General features: G+C 41.1%; 1 long non-coding RNA gene across 1 annotated transcript; it reads left to right on the plus strand.

The window, feature by feature from the left end:
* The first annotated feature begins 611 nt into the window (after positions 1–611).
* On the plus strand, positions 612–6,257 carry LOC309652120. Its single transcript, XR_014258599.1, has 2 exons — positions 612–6,115; positions 6,155–6,257. It is a non-coding gene; the product is annotated as an uncharacterized lncRNA (long non-coding RNA).
* Positions 6,258–8,995: the final 2,738 nt, after the last annotated feature.

Raw genomic sequence — 8,995 nt, forward strand, 5'->3', positions numbered from 1 at the left:
TTGTTTTCTTTCTTCTTTTCTTTTTTTTTGTATTTTAAAGATGACACTCCACTGTTTGGCTGTCATTGTTTTTTTTGTTTCTCTACATAAGGTGTCTTTTTTTCCCCTGACAATTTGATTATGATGTATTTTGGTCTGGTATTTTTTTTTTTTTTTTTTTTGGTTTGAGTTTCCCTGAGGTTCTTGGATATATGGTGTTATGTTTTCAACAAATGTGGAAAGTTTTTGGTTGTTACCTTCAAATGTTTTCTCTACACTTCTTCTCTCTCCTCTGCTCTTTACTCTTTGTGTTTTATTTTGGATACTTTATATTGCTGTGTATTCAGATTTACTAATCTTTTTGTATTCAGTATCTAGTCTGCCATTAATTATATCTAGTAGAATATTCTGTGTAACACATTGTAGTTTTCATCTCTACAAATTTGATTTAGGTCTTTTTTATATCTTCCATATCTTTATTTAACTTTAATATATATAGAATACAGTTATTATAATTTTTTAAATGTCGTTTTCTGCTAATTCTAATGTCTGTTTCAGTAGTGGGTCAGTTTTGGTGAGTTGATTTATTTTCTCATTATGGGTCATCTTTCCCTGCTACTTTGCATACCTGGTAATTTTTTATTGGATGCCAGATTGTGAGTTTTACTTTGCGGGTGTTGGATAATACATACACATATATATTTGTATTCTTATACATATTCTTCAGCTTTGATTTGGAATGTAGTTACATCGCTTAGGGAGAAAATGATACTTGCAGGTCTTACTTTTAGGATTTGTTAGGCAGAACAGGAGTTATATTCAGTCTAGGACTAATTGTTTCCCACTACTAAAGATAGACCCTTCTGTCAGTAAAAGATCAGGGTCTGCGCAATTGCCTGGATTGGCCATGCCCAAGGCAGGGTTCTGAGGAGACTAAACAATGGCCCTGGTCTAAGGCAATGAATGAGTTTTCCTTGTTCTAATCAGTTCAACCAGACCATGGAATAGGAGACTAAAAACCTATTGAAGTTTGAAAGTCCTGTGATTAGTGTGTGTTTCTGTGTGTGTATGTATATAATTGGTGTGTAAGCACTATATCTTGTTTAAGCTGAATAGTAGATGACTTCATCTTCCATTTATGGCTTATGTTAACATACATGAAGGCATATTCTGGCAATAGAGGAGAATGCTTTAGATGTCATTACCATTATTGAATATTTAGTGGTTATGATGGGATGTGTAGTATGGGGCTGATGCAGGATAAGTCAGTCAGAAAGCTGTGAACTCTATGACTTTACATGCCAAGATTGGTGGTTAAAGACACCCCAAAATTATTCTGAGATAAACTTAGGAAATTTGTTTACAGATTTAAAACAAATCGGTCCCAAACAAGAATTAAGTAGAAAATATAAAACAGGCTGCAGTCAGCTTCCACATGTCTACTTTATAGGTCTTGCTTTTGCCATTATTGTTGTTACTCTGTAATTTTGTATGTGTGGATTCAGCACCCAAGAAGCTATTGTCTCCTGTCATCCTCAGAATGACCTAAAAAGCTAATTAAAAATGTAAACTTATAGGCCTCACTCCATACCTACTAAATCAAAATCTCTGGGTGTGGGGCATAGGAATCTACATTTTTAACAAGCTGCCCAGAGGTTTCCATGGCACACTGATAATTTTTTTTTAAAAGTACTTCTACAGAACTAATATTCTTTAAAGGAAAGAATTTCCTAAGTACAAATCAGTGCCTTTAGTGTTAATCCTTAAATGTTCCCAGATACAGAATCTTCTAACCTTGGATTTAATCTTATGTTTGTATTTTGGTCCAGTGCTTGTGTTTAACTCACTAACATCTTCTCTTGGGGATGAGAGTCCTACAAAAACCGTATCAGCTTTAGTGCTTCTGTTCAGTTGGGATTCAAAGTATATCTAGTTTGCTTCTTGCATCTCCTAATTAACTCTTTTATACTCGGGGGTATATTCACTTTTCTTCATATGTCACCTGGAGGGCTTGTTAAACCACACATCACTGGGCTTCACCCACAGAGCTTCTGATTCCCTAGATCTGATTTGGAGCCCCATAATTTGCATTTCTAACAGGTTCCTGGGTGATACTGTTGCTGCAGGTCTAGTGATCACACTTTGAGAACCAGAGTTAAAAAAACTGACTTAGGATTTGGATCAGCTAAAAATGGTTCTGAAACCTCACTGCACATTGCAATCACATGGAAAGCTTAAACAACATACTAGTGCCTGGAACTTACTCCAGATTAATGAAATCAGAATTCTGGGAGTGATGCCTAGGTATGTCTTAATATTCACAGTTGATTCTAATGTGAATCATTGTGCTACAAAGTACAGGCCAAATTCCCTTCTATTCCTCCACTTCTTCTCTCCTGTGTAGCTGAATAACGAATGGAAATAGTGAAAATCCCTTTCACTTATTACTTCCTCCATTGGACAAATTCTCTCATTGTACAATGTTGCCCAGGGCCAATCCTGCTCTTTAATGCCTCCTTTGACCTATTTTCAGGGTTCCCCATGCTGACTTGGAGTGACTTTGCACATCAGCATGCTCTTCCACTTCTTTCCTGTGTCTCTGGTTCTACAAGTCAGTATCTTTCTGTAGCAATAAGCCATTCATCAGCAGAACTATTATCCTGAAGGGCTCTGTGCAGGAGTTCTTCTCCTATACAGTATTTGCAACAGGTGATGTTTTTAACCTTTTTATTTATAGCATCCTCCTTAACTGGAATGTGCCAATCAAGTGACACTAGTTGGAATATCTTAATTATTGTACATTCATCACAACCATAGTTAGGAACAGTAGTTTTGATCATGATGGATCCTTTCTCATTAAAGTATTGTAGACTGGAGAAACCACAGTTTTGCCCTTAAAATAAGACTTTCAGAGAGCTATATGGATGCTTAATTTACCTGTTAGGGTCAAGGTGGGGTGAAAAGCAGTTTCTTCACAGACTCCCTATGGTCTTATCTAGGATGTGGACTTTATTTTGGAAGGAGACTTCACAGAGACAGGCAGGGCATGTTGGGACCCAGTTGAGTCTCCAGTGAGATTTCCATTTTCATTCATGTACTTAACAAATATTTGCTGAGGGCTTACTGTGACAGGTACTCTTTTAAGTGCTAGGGATAGAGCAGTGGCTAAGGTAAAGTTACTGCCTCATCGAAATGACATTCTACTGGCTAGTGTGCGTGTGTGTGTAAGACATTTAAAATTGTAAACAAGTAAAAATATTATATATACGCACATACAGTTTCAAATAGTGAAAAGTGCTATGAAGGAAAGAAGTGGGATGGCGGGATAGAAAGTGCACTGGCAGGGCTATGCTGCTTTACCCAGGGATGTCCAATGAGAAGTCATTGCAGGAAGTTATAATCAGAGGAATCACATTATCTGAATGATGATTTTAAAATGCTCACTCTGGCTGCTGCATAAAGAATGGTCTATAAGGCAGCAAGAGTGAATGCAGGGAGATCAGACTGGAGGTTTTTGTGGTAATTTAGGCCAAAGATAATGGTAGCTTAGCCTAGGCTTTTAGCAAGACAAGGTTGAGAAGTGGATGAATTTGTGAATATCATGAATGTCATCAATTTTAGAGGCATAGCCAACAGGACTTGCTGATGGATTAGATTTGGGATGGGAGGCAAAGAAAGGAGGTTCCTGGGTTTTTGGTTTGAACAACTGGGAGGATGTTGGGGGCATTCAATAAAATGGAGAATAGTGGGAGTAAGAGCAAACCTGGGAAAAAAATCATTTACTTTGAGAAGTCTATATTGAAATGGAGATGCTGGATTGGTATCATGACTCTGGAGCCCAGGGGAGAGAGGTCTGAGCTGGCCATACGAATTTGTGAGTCATCAACAGACAGAGGGAATTTAAAGCCCTGGGCCTGAATGAGATACCCTAGGGAATGAGTGTAGAAGATAAAAGAGATCTGAAGCCTAAGTGCCATGGCAATCTAAAGGTCAGGGAAATGAGGCGGCAGCAGAGGAGGCTAAGAAGGAGCAACTAGTGAAGTAAGAGGGCAAACCCAGTGAGGGAGTGCCTTTCCCAGAAACCCAAATGAAAAAAGTGAATCCAGGAGGGAGGAATGGTCAACTGTGTCAAGTCACAGTGACCAGTGCCTGTCCTGAGCCAGTGTAATGCAGAGAACAGAATGCTGGTTTGCAAAGCAGGAAACTTGAGTTTTAAGAAGTAACTGGAACTGACTGCATCATCATCATCATTATAATAGTAGTAGTCAATATTTTTCCTATATCTAGTATGTTTCAGATACTGGACTAAGTATATGAATGCATTAGCTCAAGGAATCCTCAAAGCAACCATATAGATATACACTATTATCATTCCCATTTCACAGATGGAGAAACTGAGGCTCATAGAGGTAAAATCATTTGCTTCAGATATCTTCTCTTTTCTAATTCATTTGCTCAATGTGACACAGTGTCATCTGGGGTGAATTATTTTCCTTCTTTGCGATTTAGTTTCCCTCATCTCTAAAATGAGTGAGTGGATCAGTTTAAATTCTTTTCAGCAACAGGACCCTCATCTCAAACAAAAGCAGACACAGAAGCTCAATATATAAAACAGCAGAGTTGCATTGTTTCAAGCTTGGGTGTAGAGTCTGTAGCCCCATACTCTGGGCTTCCGCCCACCCCCTACTCTCTGCCCTGTGGTTTTGCAAACCACTCAACTGGATGGATTCTCTATGTCCTTCGGCTTTTAAAACTCCAGAATTCAGATTCTCACCTGTCCCCCTTGTGGCCAAGGGTTGGCATTACAGGTTTACTGGTCAGTGTTAGAAATTGTGTCTCTGGGCCACACATCACGGAGCCATCAGTACACGTGGGATGAAGTCATGACCACTTGCACTTCAGTGAACTGGCCATGATGAAAGCTCCTCACTTACTTTACAGAAGTAAACATCTGGATGGTTAAGTCCTAACACCATACCTTGAAAAAATTTGTTGTTCAATATGTGGTTGATTTAAAAAGAATTGAGTGGTTCATTGTAATGTCGTCAGGAAAACCTTTCTCTACATCCTCTAGTAAAAGTCAGATTTCCCCCTCTTTATGTGTCTCCTGAACCCTCTTCCTACACCCCATTATAGTCTTTGCCACATTGGGTGGTCATTTATCATCTGATTACATATCTCTCTCCCCTGCTAGATAGAATCACAGTCACCTTTCTGTCCTTGGCATCTAGCACAGGGCCTGGTTGCTGTGCTCATCTAACGTACACTGAATGCATAACAGACTCTCCTTTTTGGGAAAGGGTGGCTATAAGAAAGGGAAGAAAATTGTTTGGCAGGGAAACCTGGTGCCTTCCACTCATATGGTGTTCAGTGGAATGTTTTGTCTCTGGGAACTTGCTCTGTACAGTGACATAGGCTTGGAATTCCTTAGAGCCCATTAGCATGCCATAAACAAGGAGGACTACATGTGTTCCACTTCTCCCAATGTGATCAGACTGCTATGTGACAATTACAGTGCAAAATTCTGGTTTTGGTCTTCCAGCTCTAGGTCTGCTAATGGAAATTAAATATAGTCAGGGAAATACAGGCAAATACAGTCAACAGCCTGCAAGGGAGAAGACTGACATTTGTTGTGATGTGCTGCAGGGGGAGGGACAGGGCAGCAATTTCATTCCTGTCAGTGCAGGGGCCTTTTGTAGCTGGGAATGGAAAGTACTGCAAATGCCAAGTAATTTCAAGTCTGAGGGTTTTGACCTGTTTGTCAGAATGAAAACTTTGGATGAGGGTACATTCCCTCCCCTCAGCTAGAGTAGTATGGTGGTACAAAAAGAGCAGAGTCTCTGCGTGCTATTGACCTGGTTTTGAAAACCAGTTCTGCGTATTTCTACTCATGTGACTTTTGGCACATTACTCAATTTCTCTAAGCCTTAGTCTCCTCTTCTATAAAATAGGGGTAATGATATGTACTTTGATGTGTTTGTGTGAGGATTTTAGGTGGTTATATAAAGGGCCTGACACATAGTAAATTCTCAATACACAGTAGCTTAAAAAATTAACCTATTGATAGTTTTACTTGTGCCAGAAATTGTTCTTGCATCTCATCCTATTGATGTGTCTTATCCGCTAAGCACTTCAGGTAGGGAGTGGTGGGTGGAGATGGCACGTCTGAGGGCAGGTAGGGAAGGCAGTCTCTCTGCCCTTAAGCATCTCAGTATCTCCTGCATCTGTCTGCAAATGGATGCATATGTATTTTCATGTTTAAGCCATTCAGTCATTTTGTTTTTAATTTTTAAAAAAATTTATTTTTGGCTGCATTGGGTCTTCATTGCTGTGCACGGGCTTTCTCTAGTTGCGGCGAGTGTGGGGCTACTCTTCCTTGCGGTGCACGGGCTTCTCATCGTGGTGACTTCTCTTGTTGCAGAGCATGGGCTCTAGGCACGCGGGCTTCAGTAGTTGTGCCACACAGGCTCAGTAGTTGTGGCTCACAGGCTTAGCTGCTCCACGGGAAGTGGGATCTTCCCAGACCAGGGCTTGAACCTGTGTCCCCTGCATTGGCAGGTGGATTCTTAACCACTGCCCAATCAGGGAAGCCCCATTCAGTCATTCTTTTCTCCTGGAAAGGAAAAAACAAAACAAAACAAAACAGAAAAACCTCAACTGATGATCACTTTAGCACAGTTTACCCTATAAGATTAAACTTTTTCATTCATTCACTCACTCACTAGTTCTTTAACAGATATTTAAATATTTAACAAGTGCCTGCTAGGAATGAGGTGCTTTCCTAGGTGCTAGGGATACAGGACAGACAAAAATCCTCTCTTTCATAGAGTTTACAATCTTTCTGAGGGAGACAGACAATAAAAAAAATAAGTAAAATATGTCATTGTATGTTAGATAATGCTGAGTACCAGGAAGAAAAATAAAGGAGGAGAAGGTGATAAGAAGTATTAGAGGTATCCTAAGTGAGAAAGTTTCAGTTTGAGACAGAGAAACCAGGGAAAGGATCACTGAGAAGGTGACATTGCAGAAAAGGGCTGAAGAAACACAAATATCTGGGGAAAAGCATTCTAGGCAGAGGGTACAGGACAAGTGCCAAGGCCTTCGAGCAGGGGAATGGCTGATGTAGACACAGGGTAGGAAAGGGGCCAGGGCAGCAGGAGTTGAGCAACCAAGAAGAACAGTAGTAGGAAGTGAAGTGAGAGAGGTAACTGGGGTATTAGAGGGCAGATAGGGAGGGCCTTGTGCTTTGCCTTTGGCTCAGTATGAGATGGAGAGCTATGGAGAAGTTTGAAGGATCTCTCTGGATGCTCTGTGAGGATTAGACTTCTGTGAGGGAGCAAAAATCAGGCCAGGATATCAATTTGGGAGGTTATTGCCCATTTTACCCACTGTCATCAACAACGAAGGTGGTAGAAAGAAAAAGGTTTTCTTGCTCTTGCAAGAACACCAGAATCACAGCTAACTGCTGAACAATCATTGGCAGAAAGACACTGGAACTCACCAGAAAAGATACCCCACATCCAAAGACAAAGGAGAAGCCACAATGAGACGGTAGGAAGGGCGCAATCACAATAAAATCAAATCCCATAACTGCTGGGTGGGTGACTCACAAACTGGAGAACACTTATACTACAGAAGTCCACCCACTGGAGTGAAAGTTCTGAGCCACACATCAGGCTTCCCAACCTGGGGGTCAGGCAACGGGAGGAGGAATTCCTGGGGAATCAGACTTTGAAGGCTAGCGGGATTTGATTGCAGGACTTCGACAGGACTGGGGGAAACAGAGACCCCACTCTTGGAGGGCACACACAAAGTAGTGTGCACATCAGGACCCAGGGGGAAGGAGCAGTGACCCCATAGAAGACTGAACCAGACCTACCTGCTAGTGTTGGAAGGTCTCCTGCAGAGGCGGGGGGTGGCTGTGTCTCACCATGAGGACAAGGACACTGGCAGCAGAAGTTCTAGGAAGTACTCCTTGGTATGAGCCCTCCCAGAGTCCACCATTAGACCCACCAAAGAGCCCAGGTAGGCTCCAGTGTTGGGTTGCCCCAGGCCAAACAATTAACAGGGCGGGAACCCAGCCCCACCCATCAGCAGTCAAGCAGATTAAAGTTTTACTAAGCTCTGCCCACCAGAGCAACACCCAGCTCTACCAACCACCAGTCCCTCCCATCAGGAAACTTGCACAAGCCTCTTAGATAGCCTCATCCACCAGAGAGCAGAGAGCAGAAGCAAGAAGAACTACAATCCTGCAGCCTGTGGAACAAAAACCACATTCACAGAAAGATAGACAAGATGAAAAGGCAGAGGGCTATATACCAGATGAAGGAACAAGATAAAACCCCAGAAAAACAACTAAATGTAGTGGATATAAGCAACCTTCCAGAAAAAGAATTCAGAATAATGATAGTGAAGATGATCCAGGACCTGGGAAAAAGAATGGAGGCAAAGATCGAGAAGATGCAAGAAATGATTAACAAAGACCTAGAAGAATTAAAGAACAAACAAACAGAGATGAACAATACAATAACTGAAATGAAAACTACACTAGAAGGAATCAATAGCAGAATAACTGAGGCAGAAGAATGGATTAGTGACCGGGAAGACAGAATGTTGGAATTCACTGCTGTGGAACAGAATAAAGAAAAAAGAATGAAAAGAAATGAAGACAGCCTAAGAGACCTCTGGGACAATGTTGTTTAATACACAACAACATTCACATTATAGGGGTCCCAGAAGGAGAAGAGAGAGAGGAAGGACCCGAGAAAATATTTGAAGAGATTATGGTCGAAAACTTCCCTTACATGGGAAAGGAAATAGCCACCCAAGTCCAGGAAGCACAGCGAGTCCCATACAGGATAAACCCAAGGAGAAACACGCCAAGACACACAGTAATCAAATTGGCGAAAATTAAAGACAAAGGAAAATTATTGAAAGCAGCAAGGGAAAAACAACAAATAACATATAAGGGAACTCCCATAAGGTTAACAGCTGATTTCTCAGCAGAAACTCTACA

This window comes from Balaenoptera physalus (genome assembly GCF_965194825.1).
Source record: "Balaenoptera physalus genome assembly, chromosome: X".
Classification (NCBI taxonomy): domain Eukaryota; kingdom Metazoa; phylum Chordata; class Mammalia; order Artiodactyla; family Balaenopteridae; genus Balaenoptera; species Balaenoptera physalus.